Source organism: Nannobrachium achirus (assembly GCF_963921795.1).
Source record: "Nannobrachium achirus genome assembly, chromosome: 21".
NCBI classification, from domain to species: domain Eukaryota; kingdom Metazoa; phylum Chordata; class Actinopteri; order Myctophiformes; family Myctophidae; genus Nannobrachium; species Nannobrachium achirus.
This window is the reverse complement of record NC_137828.1, coordinates 11,669,833-11,693,758: the sequence shown is the minus strand read 5'-3', so window position 1 is coordinate 11,693,758 and position 23,926 is coordinate 11,669,833. Positions and strand designations below refer to the sequence as shown.

General features: G+C 42.5%; 1 protein-coding gene across 1 annotated transcript in view; it reads right to left on the bottom strand.

Annotated features, from left to right (window-relative positions):
• The window catches only part of LOC308306872 (phenylalanine--tRNA ligase, mitochondrial-like), a gene marked incomplete at its 3' end in the record, with an annotated part of 141,902 nt that extends 121,686 nt beyond the window's left edge, over positions 1 to 20,216 (bottom strand). Inside the window, exon 1 of the mRNA XM_080751926.1 lies at positions 20,121 to 20,216. The remainder of the gene's footprint in view (positions 1 to 20,120) is intronic.
• Positions 20,217 to 23,926: the final 3,710 nt, after the last annotated feature.

Genomic DNA, 23,926 nt, shown 5'->3' with positions numbered 1-23,926 from the left:
TTGTATATCTGCTATTTTTCAATAGTTAAAGTACCCAGGGCCAAGAATCTGGTGCGACAACCCTGGGACTGAGTTACTAGGGCCCAAGGTGGAGGGGTTATTTTTGAAGTCGTGAAAATGTGTGCAAAAACTCATTTTTTTTCTTCTGGGGGGTCCCTGGAACTAAATATTTTGAGATGGGGGACTGTGGCCAAATACATATAATTTTGGGGGTCCTTCACATGAGACATAGGTTTTTCAAAAAACCCTAGAAGTATTTGAAATATTCAAAGACTTGCGCACATTTCACAATTTTTCAAAAATAGCAGATCTACAAGCTTGTATATTGTTCTTGTAAATTGTCCTTTAAGCAAGTTTAGAAAGAAAGAAGAAAATAAGCAACGATACTTTAACAACCCACCCCCCGTCATGAGAATCATCTATTCAAGAAATGCAGAGAATATAGCCGGAACATGTGACAGGGGGTACAAAAAGGAGAAGTAGATAAAAGAGCATTACGCTGACAAATGAAAGCTGGTCTCCAGAGGGAACAGACACGTGACAGGGGGTCCCACCTGGGAGGAAATTAAGCCCAGTCTGGGGTGAGTTATATGACTACCTGTCCACCTGTTACCACCACCTACTGCTGACAGGAACAAACAGCTAGAGGAGAACACCCGCACGCACGCACGCACGCACGCACGCACGCACACACACACACACACACACACACACACACACACACACACACACACACACACACACACACACACACACACACACACACACACACACACACACACACACACACACACACACACACACACACACACACACACACACACACACACACACACACACACACACACACACACGCTCTCAAATCAATTCATTCACAAACATCCTTCGTTGGCCCTATAGTATACGTAGATATTTTTTAATTTATTTTTTTAAATAGACGTTGTGACCATTTTAATGGTCCTCACATAAAATGGTTGTTATATGGTTAAAAAATACTTTTAAAGTTACAATACAGTTACAATTAAGAGAATATACAGGCTAGTGTTAGGATTAGAGGTTAGGTTTAAGAGTCAGGGTTAGAGTTTATGCTTGAAATAGATGATCTATAAAAAGGTCAATATGTGTCGCATCAACCTCCATTTTTAGTTGTAGGTCCGGTGAGACAGTGCAGGCATAGAGAGAATGCATTGTAGTCAAATATACAGGATAGAAACTTCAATGGGCTGAATAGGTCATAATATTCAAATTAAGGGTGGAACAGTTAATTGAACCATTTGCACACACTTTAATTTTTATATATAGTTTAATTGTGCATATTCTTAAACTATTACATTTGATAATTAGACACAAAAACATAAAACACCCACAGACACAAACAAAAACACACAAGAACATTGCTGACTAGACACTGTGTGTGTGTGTGTGTGTGTGTGTGTGTGTGTGTGTGTGTGTGTGTGTGTGTGTGTGTGTGTGTGTGTGTGTGTGTGTGTGTAGGCGCCTGGCGGTGTGTGAATTCTGTCAGTGACTGTGTGAGCATATGTTCAAAGACAAGTTGGGGGAACACAACTTGCGCGCACGCACACTCCACCCACACATACAACCACCACGCTAGCCGTAAATACAAACGCACACAGACAACATATAAGCTACTACTGCCACGTAATTTCCAAAACGTGCAAATCATTTCTTCAAACTTTAAGTGCTAAACACACTACAAACGTTCATCAGCAGTCAAATGAGCACATCTTACATCAGTAAGATCCCATACTGTATCACAACTATAAGTGTGCTCCTCGGAACAAACTAGGGATGGGATGATATACGCGATATTACCGTTTATCACGAGAAGAAAAAAAAAACACTAATGATAATCGTATCGTGGAGATTTAATTTATCGTGATATCGTCCTCCGTCATGCACTGGGATCACTGGGATTCACCTTTTATTTGCCGAGCTGCACATCCGGCACCACTTAAATCCTCTATTGGTAAAGATAGTACTTATAATATGTACTTGATATGTTCTTTTTTTCAGTCTTTTTCAAAATGTCTTTGCCAAAAAATAGCCGATCTACAAGCTCACAACGCGTCGTGACGCGTTGTGAGCTTGTAGATCTGCTATTTTTTGGCAAATGTTCCGCCCAAGGATATAATGGATTTTTTTTGATTATCGCGATAATATCGTAAACCGTGATTTCTTTTGTCAATATAATCGTGATATGAAATTTTCATATCGTCCCATCCCTAGAACAAACATCTCTGCCAGGCAGAGTTGCCTATCCAGGGCCCGCACACTTTGGAAAACAGCCATAGCCAATTGGAATGGGATCTGGAAAATCTGACTCTTACATCTCGATCACATGACCCCAGAGATAATGTTTGCACCACTTGTTGTGACTTTTGGACAACATCTCTAGGCGTAGTAGCAACAACAACTGTGTTTTGAAGAAAACGCACTATGGCAGAATATTTAATCTGGCCCAAGCTATACATTTCATAATTATAATTGTTTTGAAGAATAACAAATTAAAACCGATTTCGTGCCGCCGATATGAAAGGGTTAATTGTTCAGCGTGCCGGTCGCTTGCTCTATCCGCAGCCAGTTTCTTATTTTGAAGGCCGGAAGTAGATCGAGCTCACAATTCCTACTTGACGATGTTCAAGATTCACCCGGAAGTAGTTCTGGTCCGAAACGTAAACAATGATAGAAGATGAATGCCTTCATGCTTGTGCTATTTTAGCGAGAATCCAATGCCATCCTTGGCATCAAAAGTGTTTTTTTGGAGAAAATGGACTGTAAAGATGAGAAAGACCATTGGTTTCTATAGGATGGGATCACTATTGTGTGGACGTGGATGCGCGATGATGATGAATCGGCGACTTCACCCGTGCCAGCGTATTTCAACGGACGGTAGGTAGCCAGGCCAGCTTTACTGTATATACAGTATATTTCGCGAGTCATCCCGCGATCGGCACTGTAAATACTTGTGTGTGTGTGTGTAGGCGGTGTGTGAATTCTGTCAGTGACTGTGTGAGCATATGTTCAAAGACAAGTTGGGGTAACACAACTTGCGCGCACGCACACTCCACCCACACATACAACCACCACGCTAGCCGTAAATACAAACGCACACAGACAACATATAAGCTACTACTGCCACGTAATTTCCAAAACGTGCAAATCATTTCTTCAAACTTTAAGTGCCAAACACACTACAAACGTTCATCAGCAGTCAAATGAGCACATCTTACATCAGTAAGATCCCATACTGTATCACAACTATAAGTGTGCTCCTCGGAAAAAAACTAGGGATGGGATGATATACGCGATATTACCATTTATCACAACAAAAAAAAAAAAACACTAATGATAATCGTATCGTGGAGATTTAATTTATCGTGATATCGTCCTCCGTCATGCACTGGGATCACTGGGATTCACCTTTTATTTGCCGAGCTGCACATCCGGCACCACTTAAATCCTCTATTGGTAAAGATAGTAGTACTTATAATATGTACTTGATATGTTCTTTTTCAAAATGTCTTTGCCAAAAAATAGCCGATCTACAAGCTCACAACGCGTAGATCGAGCTCACAATTCCTACTTGACGATGTTCAAGATTCACCCGTAAGTAGTTCTGGTCCGAAACGTAAACAATGATAGAAGATGAATGCCTTCATACTTTTAATATTTCACGAGTCATCGCGGGATCGGCACTATATGAGTTAGCACGGCATTAATGTGGCTTGAGCAGGCGAGATTTAGAAACCCCAGAGGGGTTTACAAACAACAAAAATACTATGCAAATGGGAAGAAAAACAAACACAAATTTACCAAAAATGCTGATTGAAATTTTATTACAAACATGGCTAATAGTTTTCCAGCTTTCATGGATAAGTTGTTGATGTGATCTGAGTGATTGGTTATGATCAAAGGAATTCACGAGAAAAAGGATGTTGTTAGTCGTATAGAGCTACGGTTCAAGAGTTATATCCATCTTTTATCTTCCTGAAAACAAACAGAAATTAAGGAGCTTGCACAAAAACACATTTCACCCTCTTCAAACCTGTAACGCTGTGATGTGAAATAGATCACTAATTATGAATAGGACAGACAGGAGTTAGTGTGTGTGTGTGTGTGTGTGTGTGTGTGTGTGTGTGTGTGTGTGTGTGTGTGTGTGTGTGTGTGTGTAAAATAAAATGTATCGAGAACCAATGCTTTAGCTCGTATAACATAAAAACAGATGAAAGTCGTTCCGCACAAAACACAGTATGGGACTGTTCACATGGGGATACACCAATGTCCGGCTGGCACTTAGTTACAGTAGCATCTGCCTGTACCAAGGGATTACACCCCCCACACCACCACCACCACCACCACAACACACCAAAACAACCCTTTAAAGTGTACTTTATCACAAAGCTACTGATGTGATCATGTGTGCTTTTCATAAACACACAAAAATGCACATGGCAACAATTCCCTGGCAACAATTCATATTGGTTTGAAATTAACAAGCCAAAGCATCCAAGATGCAGCAGTTATAAAAGTAAGCAACGCACGCACGCACACACGCGCGCGCACACACACACACACACACACACACACACACACACACACACACACACACACACACACACACACACACACACACACACACACACACACACACACACACACACACACACACACACACACACACACACACACACACACACACACACACACACACAGCAAAAGCCGAATAAATCCATTTGAAATCTGTATGATATTTAGACACCATCTTACACACACACACACACGCACACAGTGGTCAACACATGCTGATATGCTGACTTTTGTCTTTGACACCTTAATATACACTTTACTATATTAACTAACGTCCAAAGTATTATATGTGTAAAGTATACATCTGCTGCTTTGCTCACACAATCTTATTTCAGGTACTGCACTGTGTAAATATATGTAGATAATTTGTTTTCTTTTATTGATCTCTCTTCCACCTTGCTCCCCCCCCCCCCCCCCCCCCCTCTTCTTCTTACTTTTCTCAATGGAAATAAAACAATAGAACTTGCACACAAATTTTACTTTGTTTTACATTTTACTTCTGTAAATCTGTGATGTGACAATAAAGCGGATTCTGAGAAGCTCTATTTTTAAGATTTTCTTTTTTACATTTTCTCCCTTTATTGATATATAGTAGATTGACAGAAATGGGGAGTGAGAGACGGGGAGTAACACGCAGCAAAGGTCGCCAGGATCGAGGTTCGACCCCGCGACACGTGCCTAGGTGCCAAGGCAGCAAGGCCAGTGGTCCGCGGGCCCGAGAAGCTCTTTTAATTAGATTAGTGTTGGCTGCGTTGTTGTGCTTGGTGATTCTGTCATTTATCTTGGGTGACACTACAACAAATTGGCTCGCTCGTTAGGCTAACAATGTTACGCTTCTGTTGCAATGCAAGCCACTATGATCAGTGGGGCAAAAGGTTGCAGCAATACCACAATGTAGAAACACTCTGCTACAAGTAAAAGTCATTCAACAATTTACGTGAGTCCTAAAGTTTTGACATCTGTATAAAATATAAAGTACTGTATGAATTGTATGAATGAGATATTTCACTTTTTTAAGTTTTCAAAATGTCACTTTTTTAAATTGATTCTTGATTTACAAGCTCAAAACACGTTACGATGTGAAGCAATGTGAGCTTGTGGATCAGCTATTTTTGAAGAGACAAAGTATAAAATGCATAATGTATGTTTTGTAATTATAATCTAGTAACTGGCAAGTAAAGACAAATGTCAAAAGTGATATTTACTGTGCATGTAGTGGAGTAGACATAAGAATTGGAAAAATGGAAGTACTCAAGTAAAGTAAGAGCCCCTCAAAATTGTACGATACTTGAGTAAATGTACTTTCCACCACTAACTGTGCTACATTAGCTCATTAGCACCGTCCATCTGGTCTAATGTGGTAAGCGGCGGTCCGTCCTCATTCACAGTTCCCCCCGGGAACCCAGAGGCGGAGTGATTAAAGTTCCTACAGAAGACAAAAGGCCTTCTGGGAAGGTGCGAGGTCTGAGGTCCTGGGAGAGGGGACTAGGCTGACAAAGCACTGAGACAGAGGTGGCTGTTGTCCAGCTGTTTAGCTAGAGAACAGTGGAGGGTGTTGCGTGCCTCCATTATCTGCAGCCAGACAGTTTTCTTTTGGTAGAATTTAGGCGTACTGCTGGGCAGATCCACTCTTTGATTGATTGATTTGTTTAGTATGAAAACCTCCAGCTCATGTCCGTCCATCCGTCTGTCACGCATCATGCTCTTCTGACATCACACTAATGTTGCAAATGAATGGCCAAGACAGAATTCATTTGCTCTGACCTGTTCTGACACCACAATGATGACTTGACCAGCTTAGCAGAAGGATACAGCTGACCTGTTCTGACATCACAATGATGACTCGACCAGCTCTCAACAGGCCTGAAAATAAAGGCCTGGCCCTAACTGGGCTAGCCCGAGGCCCCCCTAATTAGCATACATTTTACACCCTACCCAGCCCAAAAACGTCAATATAAAGCCCATATATGGGAGCGTGTAGATCAAATACGTGTGTGTGTGTGTGTGTGTGTGTGTGTGTGTGTGTGTGTGTGTGTGTGTGTGTGTGTGTGTGTGTGTGTGTGTGTGTGTGAAAGCACAACAGCAAAGTTTATTTACTTCTGAGTTCTGACCAGTCAAAAATGTTCCCTATCACTTGAAACTTTGTTCCCTGATGATAGTGGGGATGCGTCCCTTGTTTCTATTCCAAATTGTAACCAGTGACAGTTGTTGGCATTTAGCGCTCATTAGCATGCTCTGTATTAGCAACAACAAGTACTATTGCCAAACAGCGGTAAACTACTTTCAAAACCGGCACTGCTTTTGTACATTGCCCACTTCTTACACACCAGCTGGTGCAAATGTATTAACGAGGGGGAAACAGCACAACATGTTGCTGCTTCAGCTCTGAGCTGTAATGCTGAATGAGGCCCCTTTTAGATGAAAACAGGCTTCACTGTAAACGGCTAAGAGCCGTTTAGTTTTCATTTTTTATGTGGTCTTTAGATTAAAACGCAATTTGTCCCTAAACGCGGTAATTTGCATGCCAGGTCGCTAGGTGGCGCATGTCTCCATGACCGCACTGCCCAAGTTCCGTTCTACTTCCTAGCAGCCAGCAAAGAAGTCCTCCTCAGTCAGTCAACACAACGCACTGCCGTCACACAGCACAGGCAGACTGGCTGGCTGGCTAACTATAAATGATTAAAAAGTTTGTTCCAGACGGTCGGAACAGACACATGTACCATACACATCCCGGGACTATATTTATTCCTTATGATACGATACAGAAAAAGGCGTTCACTTCACGTTTCGTTTCAACACAGAGGACTGGAGTCAATGCCTTTACTGCAGCTTATGGAGGGGATGATGATGATTACATACAGACGGCGACGAGCTATAGATGTTGGATCGTGTCATGATAAACATTATAGGCTACTGTCGCTATTTTCAGCGTCGGCTATTTTTGCAGTTGTCTGCTATTTTCACAACTTGTGAGCTTGTAGGTCGGCTATTTTCACAACGCACCGCGACGCGTTGTGAGCTTGTAGATCGGCTATTATCACAACGCACCGTGACGCGCTGTGAGCTTGTAGATCGTCTATTTTCACAACGCACCGCGACGCGTTGTTGTGAGCTTGTAGATCGGCTATTTTCAAATAGCTACGGTATAAATTAGGGCTAACGTTAGCAAATAAATGTACTTAATAGTTACTTTACAGTTTACACCACTGGGACAGCCCTAGGACGTCCCACATCTTATCATTTTCAGTGGTTTGCTGCGTTTACGGTATTTAGATGAAAGCGGGAGATACAAAGCGTTTTTACCTTTTCCACTTTCAAAGGGGGGTTCACTTTGTTACGGTTTCACCCCCCGAAGACGCCATTTTCGTCTAAATGACCCCCCACAAACGACTATAAATCATTACGTTTACAGTGAAGCCCGTTTTAATGTAATAGGGGCCTGAGAGAGGGGACGGGGAGAGAGACATGCAGGCGGGGTTATTAGCCGAGGAGTGCTATCCACCTGTTTCCGCGAGAATTTACTGTAGAATTGTGTGGGACACATCCGGAGACCAGCAGACATACAAGCTCACGTCGCGTCGCAGATGCAACCTTTGTGAGCTTGTAGATCACTCTCGGCTGCGACGCCAGAACTGCCGCACACCTTCTGCGCAATGCACGATGGAACGTTGGAAACTTGTGGATAGATCTCCATCCAACGGTATTTAACCAAGAACTATACTATGCTTCACATGAGCGCCATGTTGTTGTGAAAATAAAACCCCTGCAAAAAGAAATACAGACAAAAATCATACAGTGATTATTAAGGGCCGGCGGCCCGCCACTCCTTCATGCATATAGGGGAAACACACACACACACACACACACACACACACACACACACACACACACACACACACACACACACACACACACACACACACACACACACACACACACACACACACACACACACACACAGTGGTGTCTAGAGTCTGTTTAGCATTACACCAATGTCAACACAATCAATATGCATATAAAGTATATATGCAGTTCCTCCAGGGGTCAGTGTGACTGTTCACTGTGACACAAAGGTCCTAGGATCAATTCCTGCCTGTCTATTAACAGCCTGCGTGTCCTTGAGCAGGACGGTATAAATCCACTGCCATAAAGAAACACACTGATGTATAATACCAGTCATGTACTCTAATGAATCCATCAGCTGGACTACTTCAGAACATCTGACAGTATGCCTTTACCTGCAGTACTTAGCAGGTCACACAATGGACCATTGATATGCATCAAGCCAGGGTCATTCCTATATTAATTCACACTGTTGACATTCGGCAGCATACGTCCCAAACAGTTACTTCTTTGGAAATGCAAAAAAGTAACCTGTGTTCCAATGGATCCAGTGTTATCATTATTTAGTCACAACCTCTTGTTAATCCTTTTCATTGGTTCAATATTTATATAACCTTTCACTTTCACACATTTTCAAAAATATTTATAATAAATTGAAGATCGGCTATGTTTGCTACTTTTGCACTGTAGTAAGACAGTTGTTGTTCATTAATATATGAACAACGATATGACGCTGGACAGACGCAATGCAGTATTTCTTATTTTTTACTTTTATTGAATGGCCTGCCGTCCCGAACCCGGCCCAATTCCCGACAGGCTTTATCGATCCCCGCCGGGCTTTGGGGCGGAAACCTAGAACTCCATCGTAAAGGGCCCTGCTTCCCGGTCTACCTTCATGTCTTTGTGTCAAAGTGTCCTTTGAGCAAGGCAATGAACCTATACTGTAACTGCTCCCCGAGTGCCACCAGGCAGATTACCGCTGCTCCTGATTGTTAGGATGGGTCAAATGAGGAGGAGGAATTTCCCCACAGGGATCATTACAAGTTACACAGAGAGTGAGAGAGAGAGAGAGAGAGAGAGAGAGAGAGAGAGAGAGAGAGAGAGAGAGAGAATATTTGAAGCTAGAATTGAAGTGAGGAGGGCAGGAAGTGTCCTTTATTAGTCCAATGATGAAGGGAGAGAGTGATGGAGAGATAGAAGGAAGAGGGGAAGGGATGATACACAGAGGACAAAGGGAGTGGCTAGAGTAAAATGCCTACAATATACTTAGCAGATAAGCCCTCAGTGATGGAGAGAGGAGAGGTGCAACCACACAGGAACCCTCATCTCTCCATCGATGAGGGCTGTTCTGCTAATACAATTGTAGAATAGCAGAATAGCTCACTGAATGTCACATTAAGAGATGAACATGACAATGAACAAAATATACAACAGCATAAACCCTCAACAAAGCTTGCATTATGCAGGACAAAATAAATAATGCTAATACACAGTATCCATATCAGAGAGCAGCCCTTATTGTAAACTGTTCTTACTTCAAAGCTAATTCAGTCATTTGCAAATCCCGCCCCATTCTGCCCTGTTACTATGGTGGTACATTTGACCCTGGGCAGATTGTTTTTATAGTGGCAGTGAATGGGGAGCGAGGGTATTTTCATTGCCTCATTATTGCAATTTAAAGTACCAAAGGAAAAACATCTAGGTGATATTAATAAAAAGGGAAGACAAAGGTACAGTAGTTACATTGCAAAACAGGGGGTTTCCCTGAAAATATATATTTTAATTTGTTTAATCCCAGTGGGACAGAATCACCATTGCAGATTCTTTTATAGTGGAAGTGGATGGGATTTTTTTTTCATAGCCTCATTACAGCTATATAAAGTACCAAAAAAAACACATCTACGTGATATTAATAAAAAGGGAAGAAGAAGGTACAGTAATTACATAGCAAAACAGTAGTTTTCCCCCGAAAATATATGTTTTAATTAGTTTAATCCTCTGGATCAGAGAGAGAATAGAAATAGAAAGAGAAAGCGCAGTGCATCTTGGGTAGGAAGATGACAGCCAGATTATAGTTCTCCTCACATAATAGGCTGGCTTTTCGTAATTCTGCCCATTTAAAATATATGTACCCAATCGTAACTCTTAGTTACATTGATAAGGTCCATGTGAACTAGTTTGTTGAAGCTTATTCATTATGATGAGCGAGATCGCTATCAGCTCGCGGCGCCGTACTGCACGAACGCCGTGCTCCGCAGAGCGGACCGTTGTTGAAAGCCTGAAGCAACATTCTCCACTGCACAAACTCCACCCCCGATAGCAAAAAGTGAATGATTTTTTCTGGTTGGCCAGTCAGGGAGTCTCAGGGACCAATCAGAAGGCTGACAAACGGTGAATTGGATCACTGCAATGAGCAGAGCGTCCATCGTGTTTGACTGTGCTTGTGCTGTTTAACATTATGTCCATTAAAATATTCAGTCAATGAATCAATCAATCAATCACACAATTGTGTGCAGGACAAATCGTAATCGTCATCATAAATCTTCATGGCAATGACAGGCTAATGCCTCATTCACACTACAGATATATAGTTGAACGATTTGCTTGGTAATTCAATGTAATCTCAATGGAAACCAGCTTTAAAGGCTGGATTCCAAGGACAGCCGACACGCCCAGCCTTTAAAGCTGGTTTCCATTGAGATTACATTGAATTACCAAGCAAAACGTTCAACTATATATCTGTAGTGTGAATGAGGCATAAGTCTATTGCATTCATCTTGGGGTAGATTAATCTGTAATTTCCCCTCCTGCTCAATTGGCCCACAATCTCCATGGGGAGGGGGTGTGAGTAGTTGTCTATTCTAAAACGGCTAGTTCCATTCCTTGATTCTGATTGGCTGGCATGGTCACCTTGGAAATAAAATATGTAAATAAAATATTTTTAAAAACATTCTTGAGATCAACGTTTAGTTCTTCTAAATGTCGCTGTGTGGTTGTTGACATGGCTGACATGTTGGATAGGGCACTAAATTCATGCAGCGCAGCTTGACTGCAGCAGGTGCTCTGAGTCTTTGATTAGGCAGCGGTCTGTTATAGAGCGGAGCGGTCTGTTATCCAGAAATAACAGACCGCTGATTTCAGCAACTGATCAATCGGAATCAAGCATTCAAACAAACCGGGTAATAATACCAGGTAACCACATGCCTCTTGTGGCTTATTGCTTCATGATAGCGTGCAGCTTCCTCGCTATGCCACCTTAGCCCTCTTTTCCACCTCAGGGAAGCCCCAATGAAAGAGCAAGCCCTCCTGACCAGCCTGTTCAGATTGCTGGTGTTCCCAGTATTAATGTGACCCCCAGAAAACAACTGCAAAGAAGAGGTCATTAGCCTTTGCGATGTGTGGTGAGCTTGTTGAATGGCTAATTGGCTATTTTGTACGAGATTTGGTGTGGAGGGAAATAGTACTGCGTATAGAGCCATAGGGGAGCATATTTTACAACCATAGACATCACCTTTAAATCTGAATATATTACAACCACTCAGACTGTTCCCTTTAAATGTGCCAATGTAATGGAAATCCTCCATTACACTGTGGACTGCTGTGTTGGCAATATTATGAGTGCTACTAAAAGTTAGGAAGAGTATTTATTGGTAGCAGCAGCAGTACTAGAGGCACTGTTAATAATAATGTTTCATTTCCACTGCATGGTACTGGTTCAAACAATTCTAATAAAATCTAAGAAGTGTTCTTAACTCAAGGCTTACAGAGTACAGCAACTTGCAATGGGCCTGGTGTAAAAGATACACTACACCACTAAGATACCCATGTACCTGGCAAAATACTTTGTAAAGGTTAAGGATGTCCATAATTACAACACCAGAGGCAGTGCCACAGATCACGTTCAACCCAGAGTCACCTCAAAGAAAGGGTCAAACTCGTTCTTCTGCTATACCACAAAAATGTGGAAAGCCTTACCGAAGGCCTTAAAGGAGTGTGGATCACAAGCATCCTTTAAAATCGGCCTGAAAAAACACTTACAGGCAGCAGCCGTTCGCAACTGGTAAAAACAAACATAGCCCAGCCCTACCCTCCCCTGACCCCTCTTTGTATTTACCTACTGTATGATGTTTTTTTTTCTTTTTTTTTTCTGACTATATCTACTGCATAGTACTGTGTTCTATCCGTCTGTCATTCAATGTTATATGAGATACTTAAATGGTTTCCTATGGAAATAAGCTTAGTCTTTTCTAGGATCTCCTTTTAGTAGACCGTGTACCAGTGAACTGTACCGTCACGAAACTGTACTTTTTCCTATGCAAACTTCTTCTAATAAAGTCTTCTTCAATCAATCAAACTGAAGCTAAATAGTCGGGGATCCACAGGCCCAAAAGCTCAAGGAATAGGGTTGAACCTGTGATGTCACGCCATACTTTGTATTTCTGTTTCATCTATTAGTTTGGTCATTAAAGGGGAAGACCACCCATTTTCAATATTGAAATATGTCATTAATATACCTTAGAGGAGTTGTGTGGAAATAGAAAAAAAGTTCCCCCCCTTCTGTAGAACTGGAGGATTGATTTTGGGGGTTGTATTGTAAATTACAACTTGATGACATCACACATTGTACTTTACAATACAAACCCCAAAATCAATCCTCCAGTTCTAGGCAACACAGAAGGGGGGGAACTTCTTTTCTATTTCCACACAACTCCTCTAAGGTATATTAACTCATTGAGTGCCTATCCCGAATTAGTTCGGGATATATTATCGCATCCCAGAGTGCCTATCCCGAACTAGTTCGGGATATAAAAAAAAAAAAAAAAAAAAAAACTGAAAAAAAATTTTTTGATTTTTTTTTTGTACCCCATCAAATCTAGTGAACATGATTTCAATCGCGATTTTGCATGTTCCACCCCCATACAACCCCATCTAACATACAGGGCAGCCATGTTTGTTTACATAACATGTAAAACATAATGGCGATTATCTCAAGAATGCCTGAACGGATTTCCAATCGGATTTTTTTGTTTGAAAGCTGTGAACAAACTGCACAAATCCACTCCAATGCAATCCAGGATTGCATTGGATTTTTTAGAGCTCATTCTTCTCTGTTTTTTTCCCATGCATGAGGTGTGTGCAAGGTTTAATCATGGCTAAGTTGACGAAAATAAGGCTTCTAAAATGCTTGGTAGCCAATAGCTAACTTCAAGCTAACTTCATCCTCTTCCTGTACATGCACAAAGGAAAGTGTTCAGGCAAGTCATGGCTGCAGGGCTTCTGCATATACCAGCATATCTCTATGGGATTTTCTATGGCCACTGGGCGCCCTCTAGTGGTGAAAGGGGTGGCACTAAATGAGTTAATGACATATTTTATTGAAAATGGGTGGTCTCCCCCTTTAAGGACCACAGAATGGGAAACATCACGAAAAAAAGTTGTCCATTTGTATGTTCACTGTCCCATCACTTCACTACACAGGCAAATATAAATAAAAAAAGAAAATAATTTTCTTTAAGTAGCATGCGAGGGGTCAAACTAGGGATTTTTCATTTTTCTGAATCCATTGCAAACATTTGTTTAGTTCTAAACATTCCTTGGGCGAAAAACGGTAGCAGTCGGAAGATACACGCACATCCCAGTGACTGCGATGGGTGCTGGATCCAAAAAAGTAGACTGAAGAAGAGGAGAATGAATCCACACACTGTCTCTCAGCTCCCAATAATTTTATTAACAAAGCGGGCAAAAAAACAACGTTTCGGCCTATCCGGCCTTCATCAGGTGTATATTGATCTGTGATACAGAGTGCAGGTATATGTATAGACTAGGGTATGCTGGGTAATAGATCATCAGTTCGGCATAGCAGGGACCAGATATAGGGACTACACCCCAATGAACTTGACTTAGCCTTACATTAAGCCGTACCTGTAGTAGTTTCTGCATTGATGACGTATATGGCTACAGTAGCGTCTTAACGCTTTGACAGACAGGTCCGGAGTATGGTCTGCAAAACTGCTACTGCGGCTCTACACATGCACACATGTATGCGAGACATATCTTCCGTACAAGTTCTGCAAGGTTTTTGCGACTTGTCCGGTAGCCTTATTTAATGTACTAGAAGCTGGGCCGCCCTTCGGGCGGCCCAGCGTCTAGTCGGCGACCTGGCCAACTCGGAACAACGTAAATAGGGAATGAATGCCCCGCCCTTTAATGCAAACCCCATTATACCTGTTGTCATAGGACCCGTTTTGACCATCTGTTTGCCTGTGTCCATTTATGCCCATATATGGAGATATCTGTTATCTGTCTGTCTGTCAGCGTCCATTTTATGTCCATATATGGAGATCACTGCAGATATAGTTCTGGGTCCATTTTATGCCCATATATGCCCATATATGGAGATATCTGTCTATTTGCGTCCATTTCACGCCCATATATGGAGATCTCTGAATCTGTCTGTCTGTGTCCCTTTATGCCCGTATATGGAGATCTTTGTGATTCTGCGTAAATTTTATGCCCATATATGCCATTTGCGTCCATTTTATGCCCATTTATGGAGATCTCTGTATCCGTCTGTCTGTGTGTCTGTCTGTGTCCCTTTATGCCGTATGAGATCTCTGAATCTGTCTGTCTGTGTCCCTTTATCCATTTTATGCCCATATATGGGGGCATTCATTTTATGCCCATATATGGAGAACGCGCGTGCCCGTGGGACGAACGGTTCTCATATGGGGGCATTCATTTTATGCCCATATATGGAGAACGCGCGTGCCCGTGGGACGAACGGTTCTCGAGATACGCGGATTACCTACATACATACACACTCACAGAGATTTTTTGTTGACTCATGTGGCGTACGTCTGCCCATATATGCCCATATATGGAGATATCTGTCTATTTGCGTCCATTTCACGCCCATATATGGAGATCTCTGAATCTGTCTGTCTGTGTCCCTTTATCCATTTTATGCCCATATATGGGGGCATTCATTTTATGCCCATATATGGAGAACGCGCGTGCCCGTGGGACGGAATGCGCGTGCCCGTGGGACGAACGGTTCTCGGAGATCTCTGAATCTGTCTGTCTGTGTCCCTTTATCCATTTTATGCCCATATATGGGGGCATTCATTTTATGCCCATATATGGAGAACGCGCGTGCCCGTGGGACGGAACGCGCGTGCCCGTGGGACGAACGGTTCTCATATGGGGGCATTCATTTTATGCCCATATGGAGAACGCGCGTGCCCGTGGGACGAACGGTTCTCGAGATACGTGGATTACCTACATACATACACACTCACAGAGATTTTTTGTTGACTCATGTGGCGTACGTGATGTCAGAGCCTTTTATGAAGTGATGTCACAATGAGTCAGAGCTTTCGCCGATTTCCTCAGAAACAGCCTGATGTCAACAATCAACCCCGCATAAGGAGATTCCGAACGTTTCGCGCCGGTTTGGGAAAACCGCGCGTCGGGTCGGGTCGAGACCCGGCACTGCACTCCGTGCCGTGGCCATATATGGGGGCATTCATTTTATGCCCATATATGGAGAACTTTATGCCCATATATGGGGGCATTCATTTTATGCCCATATATGGAGAACGCGCGTGCCCGTGGGACGGAACGCGCGTGCCCGTGGGACGAACGGTTCTCATATGGGGGCATTCATTTTATGCCCATATGGAGAACGCGCGTGCCCGTGGGACGAACGGTTCTCGAGATACGTGGATTACCTACATACATACACACTCAGAGATTTTTTGTTGACTCATGTGGCGTACGTGATGTCAGAGCCTTTTATGAAGTGATGTCACAATGAGTCAGAGCTTTCGCCGATTTCCTCAGAAACAGCCTGATGTCAACAATCAACCCCGCATAAGGAGATTCCGAACGTTTCGCGCCGGTTTGGGAAAACCGCGCGTCGGGTCGGGTCGAGACCCGGCACTGCACTCCGTGCCGCGGCGGGGAACGCGCGTGCCGAATCTGAAGCCGGTGGGACGAACGGTTCTCGAGATACGCGGATTACAAACACACACACACACACACACGCAGAGACTTCTCGCATTTATAGATAGATTAGTCCGTATTGTTAAATAAAATGAGTTTTTACCAAGTGTACAACTTTTCCTCGTTTGCTACAACGTTAGCTGCAACAGCGCCCGTTGGTGGCTGGAAGCATTATTGTGCATTCTTCCGTATACACTTACGTCATGTCCTTGTATGAGCGAATGGGGGAATGGATGAACGTCACGTGATAAGTACAGCCATCTTTAACCAAACCAGAGATGCTAGATTTGGAAAAGACACACACTTGGTAAAAACTCATTTTATTTAACAATACGGACTAATCTATAAATGCGAGAAGTCTCTGCGTGTCTGTCTGTCTGTGTGTCTGTAATCCGCGTATCTCGAGAACCGTTCGTCCCACCGGCTTCAGATTCGGCACGCGCGTTCCCCGCCGCGGCACGGAGTGCAGTGCCGGGTCTCGACCCGACCCGACGCGCGGTTTTCCCGAACCGGCGCGAAACGTTCGGAATCTCCTTATGCGGGGTTGATTGTTGACGTCAGGCTGTTCCGGAGGAAATCGGCGCAAGCGCTGACTCATTGTGACATCACTTCATAAAAGGCTCTGACATCACGTACGCCACATGAGTCAACAAAAAATGCCACGGTTACGTATTCTGATGTTCCTATATGGGCATAAAAGGACACAGGCAAACATGTGGTCAAAACGGCTCTAATGACAACAGGTATAATGGGGTTTGCAATAAAGGGTGGGGCATTCATTCCCTATTTCAATTTCGGCACGCGCGTTCCCCGCCGCAGCAGGTAGTGCAGTGCCCGGCCTCGACCCGATCCGATACGCGATTTTCTGGAACCAGCACGAAAGGTTCGGATTCTGATGTCTGACCATCAGGGTTTTCCGGAACCGGCACTGTGTCTGCATAGATCTCCATTTATGGGCATAAAATGGATGCAGACAGACAGATATGGATATCTCCTTATATGAGCATAAATGGACACAGGCAAACAGATGGTCAAAGATCTCCATATATGGGCATAAAATGGACGTAAAAAGACAGATACATATATCTCCATATATGGGCATAAATGGACACAGGCAAACAGATGGTCAAAACGGGTCCTATGACAACAGGTATAATGGGGTTTGCATTAAAGGGGGAACCAGCACTGTGTCTGCAACACAGTCGGAGGCACAGACAGATACAGAGATCTCCATAATGGGCATAAAGGGACACAGACAAACAGATACAGAGATCTCCATATATGGGCATGGAATGGATGCAGACAGACAGATACAGATATCTCCATATATGAGCATAAATGGACACAGGCAAACAGATGGTCAATTCAGATCCTACAGAGATCTCCATATGGGCATAAAATGGACGCAGACAGACGGATAACTCCATATATGGGCATAAATGGACACAGGCAAACAGATTGTCAAAACGGGTCCTACAGAGATCTCCATATATGGATATAAAATGGACGTAGACAGACAGATATCCCCATATATGGGCATAAATGGACACACACAAACAGATGGTCAAAACAGATCCTATGACAACAGGTATAATGGGGTTTGCATTAAAGGGCGGGGCATTCATCCCCTATTTACATTGTTCCCGAGTTGGCCAGGGCGCCGACTAGACGCTCGGCCGCCCGAAGGGCGGCCGAGCTTCTAGTACATTAAACAAGGCTACCGGACAAGTCGCAAAAACCTTGCAGAACTTGTACGGAAGATATGTCTCGCATGTGTGCATGTGTAGAGCCGCAGTAGCAGTTCTGCAGACCATACTCCGGACCTGTCTGTCAAAGCGTTAAGACGCTACTGTAGCCATATACGTCATCAATGCAGAAACGACTACAGGAGCGACTTAATGTAAGGCTAAACTTGACTAATTGTTAATCAAGTAGGCTAGGTCTGCTGTCAGCAGGCAGAGCAATCAGTGGCCTACTGAATGGCCATCAGAAGCAGGCCTACCATATATTCAGTTTACATAGGCTGCAAAATAATTAAAATAAACCCACATCTTAACTGACAATAAAAAGTCAGTGTTACATACCTATTACAGTCATATAACAATAAAAATGATCAAAGTAGACCAAAAATGTAAAATCAGTCAGATATCACAAAAAATTTAAAAAGCATAAATACAGTGCCAAAAGGAATACAAAACAAGTCAAAGGAAGGGTTTGAGGTCGAATTGGGCGAAAAACAGCCTATAAAACTGTGAAAAGGGATGACTCATCAAAAAAAGTTTTGACTCGTCACTTTTCACAGTTTTATGCTGTTTTTAGTAGGCATGTTTGTTTTTACGCGAAATTAACCTGAAGGTGAAATAACCACTTTCAGTCAGAGTAAGTACAGGTGCTAAAGGAACAGTTTTATGTCATGAGGATGTCATGTTATGGCTAAAGCTAGCACAGTGCTGTAGGCCTGCAACACAGCAATATGTTTTATTTTATTTTTTATTTTTTATGACTGTTCTGTGTTTTCTGGCATCTTGACCAGGAACATGTTGTTGTAATGTTGTACCACTAGCATTTTGGCTGAAATAAATGTCAGAAAAATTGACTGACTTTATTTGGCTGCATTGATTTGAAGTATATGATTCAACTTTTAATGTTTTATATTGTTTAGAATTGTTTTAAAGGTGATACACCATGAATTTTCACTTTTCCTATTTTAAAACCTTTTTTGGGGGTTCCACTAGCACTTTATATCCTCACAAAGTCCCATTTCTGACCATTGTGTCTTTCTGTTTTTGGAAAGGCTGAGGTTAAAAGCTTTCCACGGGTTCTCAGAACAGGCTGCAGAATTTGCTGCCATCGCTGACGTCAGCGCCCCCGTAAAAAGAAAAAAATAAGTAGGCATGATAGCAATCGCGAAATTGCATGTTTAACTCCCATAGCAACCCTATCTTTCAAACATGGCAGCCATGTTTGTTTACATTTTAAGAAAACATAATGGCTGCTAGTTCATGAATGCCTGAACGGATTTTCATAAAAGTATGTCCTTGGGTGCAGGGGAATATTTTGGGTTAAAACTGTTTCCGGTTTGATAGTTCCGGCCAAAGTGTAGTCCGTCTAGGACTACAACATGATGTAAAGTGGTTTCCGCTCCCGACCGGATCAAACCCCGAAAAGTGAAGGGACCCTAGGCTGCTGAAGCGCTGAATGAAAGAGGGAAAGAGAATCTTTGCTAGTGAGAATGGAAAAGAGCAGGGGTGTGTGTTTGTCTGTGACTGGTGTAATAACTCACTAACTCACTCCCTCAAACTCACTCTGAGAGCAAATAAGGTGAAATATTCAGAGCAGACGAAGCAGGATGGACATTGTGGTCTGAAGTGAGGACTGCAGCAGCTGACCGGGAGAAGTGGAAGTGCTCTGTGAAGGCCTTATGTGCCACAAGGCACGAAGTGGATAGGTACAGGTAACATTCAGAGCAGACAGAGGGAAACAAACAAGACAGACACAGGACAGTCAATCAATACAATGTCTCTCACACACACACACACACACACACACACACACACACACACACACACACACACACACACACACACACACACACACACACACACACACACACACACACACACACACACACACACACACACACACACACACAGTGTGTTTCCTACCTGTGCCGGGTCTCAGGAAGGTGAGTGATGCAGGACAGATGTTTGCTCTTGATGTGGACGCCACCGCAGAACGGATGGATGAAGGGATGGATGGAGGGATGAAGGGATCAGGTGATCAGAGGTGAAGGAAGCAGAGCAGGGAGGGAATTTTCCAGAGGCCTGAGCACAGAAAACACAAAATCAATAAATGAACAGTGATCCATCACAGTAAATACACAGACTGACAGAGAGAGAGAGAGAGAGAGAGAGACTTACAGACGGAGAGAGACAGAGGGCCCCACTTTGCATGTCTAATTAACCTGCCAGGTCTTATGTCTTAACTTAAGACCTGGAGGTGTGGTCAGTGCTGGTGTGCTATTTTGAGGACTGTAAAATGTGCAAGACGGTAGATGCTAAAACTGTGTGGTTTGGACGTTACTTTAATCAGTCTAGGCTTTCCTTGTTCTTTATAACTACTTTTCTATTTATATGTATTAAATCGCATAAGTCACTGGTTTGTCAGGTTCACCAACCTTTCAGACACCTTAGGCCCATAGTGGCCCCTTTTTGGATATAGAGTTCTGAAACTGACAAACCAATCAAAAGCCTCAAGACGGCATTCTATTGGTCTGTTCTGTTTGGCTTAAGGCCCATTCCCACTGGGCTAGATAACAGATAAAAGAATCTCTTTCTCCAGATATTTTTCCATTCAAAGTGGATGGTAGATACAGATTAAAAAAATATTTGCCACAGATAAAAGTATCTGTGGCAAATATCTGTGGTAGATATGTTTTTATCTGTATCTACCATCCACTTTGAATGGAAAAATATCTGGAGAAAGAGATTTTTTTTATCTGTTATCTGGCCCAGTGGGAATGGGCCTTAACTCATGAAATCATGGTCAGAACAGCTTTTGATTGGTCCATGCTAATGTTTGCGTTAAAACTGAAGTGAAACATAGGAGCGGTTTGCACTGCTCAAAAACAGTTCATATTTTCATCCCACGGGGGAGCCATTGCAAGTAATGATGACATCATAACTACAGCTTGGGTGGTCCAGCCCTATGGAATATCTATGGAATATAAAAACATGGGTGCTCTTACAGCATTTAAAATGTAGTCTTGATGCTCAAATTAACCTCAGGAAGTAGTGAATAGTGATATGCTTTTCTGTTCTGTTTATATTAAATACACTTGTGTGAAGTGTTTAATTCAACTTTCTACCTTATTTACACGGCTTATGGGCGCCATTTCATAGTACCTTTTTTGATCAGCAGAGGCCGCCCTTTACATTATTGATTGGAAACAAGTATATTTTACTACTTGTTTACTGCGACATGTTCTCAGCTTGTTTGGGAAACCAGGAATTATCGCTGTAGTGCGAGTACCCAGGGGGCAGATCTATAAAACCACCACTCTGCCCACTACACACCACAGAGTGATCCGCTGTGAGCTTACATATCTGTTGTTTTTAGCGTGCGTCACTGTCGTATAACGGAGGCCTGCCCACATTGCACATTCTCTCAAAAGTGACTAAAAAGGTAACGCTTATGATATTAGGCTAAAGATAGTAGGTTACACACAACAAAGTTTAATCCATGAATTATAACAGGTTAATGTTTTAATCATAGGTTACGGATTTAATCACTGATTTTTTAAGCAATGCTTAAAATTAAGTGGTGCAACACAACTCAAATTAAAATAAATCCTAGATCAACAAATCCATGATTAACCCTAAACTAAGCTTTATTAATCTCTCTTGGTGCAAACCGCCCTATGTGTTTTAATTGTTTTATTTTGGTTAAGGAGGGCAATTATATTGTAAGGATACTAGCCAGGGATCCTTTTAAACCATGTGCAAAACGCTGTCATTTGTTTCAAAAGTGTATCCCAAGCAATCTTTTCTCCCAACCGCTTTCATCACACTGTCAGAGCTGTGGACTTCACATCTGCTCTACAATTACAATACCAGTGATAATCAAACTTTGGTCTAAACATATGGACCACCTGATGGACTTGTTTCCATTTGTATGCTCGAGTTAAAGGACTGTAAGGGTCCATTTGGAACGCAAATACTGTATAGGAATCGCTAAAGAGAGGGGTTAAAGAATCAGAGTATTACGAGGGAATCATTGAGGAACCAGAATCTTTCAAATCAAAAAAGGATCCCAACCCTACATACAGCATTTCATGTTGTGTGAGAAACAAACAAAGTGCTTGCTTCCCAGTCTCTGAAAAAGAAAAAAACAAAGAAAAAAAAAACTTTAAAATAAAAATGCAGAAAAACAGCGTTTCTGCCTGACATGTCAGAAACAGCCAGAAAAACAGAACACAACTCAGCAATCGTGTGTGTTACTGTTATGACATTCTCATATCCTGATCCTGACATATACACACATTGAAATTCACACACACACTCACACGCATGCGCATTAAAACAAATGTAGTGCAGCCTCCACACACAGCCACACGCACGCAGACTGCAGTGGTGCTGACCTTTCCACTCAAACACAGTGGGACATCAGCAAACAGGAAGTGTGTGACCTTTCACACATCTGCTGCTAAAGAGCAGAGTCGACACACACACACACACACGCGCGCACACAAGCGAAGCCTGATGTCAATAATGTTTTTGAGCCAATTCAGAAGGGCGGTTTTCTGTGACAACTGATGTCTTTATGCATGTGCAATGTACTTGTGAGGGTCAAATGTCCCCATACGTATAGTAGAATTAGAGAAATAGACATTGTTTTCTGGTACACACAAGACAATTTTTTTGTTTTAAGGTAAAAAAAAAAAGAGTTATCGAGGAGGGAGATCACTTAACTGTGCAATGCAAAATAATAGTCTCAATGCATTCAAACAGCAATTTTTACAACTTTTCACAACAGCAAGTTTGCTGCCGGAGGAAGAGTTACTGCACTCGAAACGCGTTGCTAAGTAGGTTTTTATATAATGTACAGTACATTAAAACTGTTATTTCTTCCATTGTACAGTGGTCTCCCTCCTCTATTGTTTTTGCATTGGACTTTTGCCTCTTTGGGAACCCCAAGTCTCTACACATGTTTGTGTGGCATAAAAATAAGTTAAGTATAGCAATACAACCGTGTATATGTGTGTGTGCGAAAGATGTCACCTCAGCTCTGTAGCGCTGGGTCTTAATCAGCCAACAACATGCTGATGTGAGGACGGCTTCACACAGCTTCACACTCCACACAGCGGCAGCGATGTTGCAAAGTGAAACTCTCACCCCAACAAGAGCCTGGATGTTTCACACCACACGCCTGGTTCTCATGTCTGAGCGTGTTGCTCGAACAGCAGTGGTGCAAAGTAACTATGTATGTTTTGTAATGTTTCCTTCATATGATATTTCATATTTCAGATTGTAATTATAGAAAAGGAAAGGAAAGGAAAGGAAAGGAAAGATGGGTGTTAAACACTGGATCGGAGCTGGATATTTCATATATCCTGGTTTTTCAGATATCCACATAGAAAAATATCTAGGTCCACACGGAGCTGGATATTTCATATATCCCGGTTTTTCAGATATCCACATAGAAAAATATCTAGGTCCACACGACAAAGATATCTAGGTCTAACAAGCACACACACAGTAAAGTCTTCAGAGATATCCGGGTTCCCTGTCTACACGGATCCAGTGAATCGGATATTTTTCAATGTCTCCACTTATTTATCCGGTTTAAAAAATATCCAGTTTCGTGGCCGAAATATCCAGCTTCATGTGGCTGCAACTGACACACATTTTTCCTATTTTATTTACCAGATTTTCGATGGCGCCGTGCACGGGTGTTGCCATCCTCAACCACT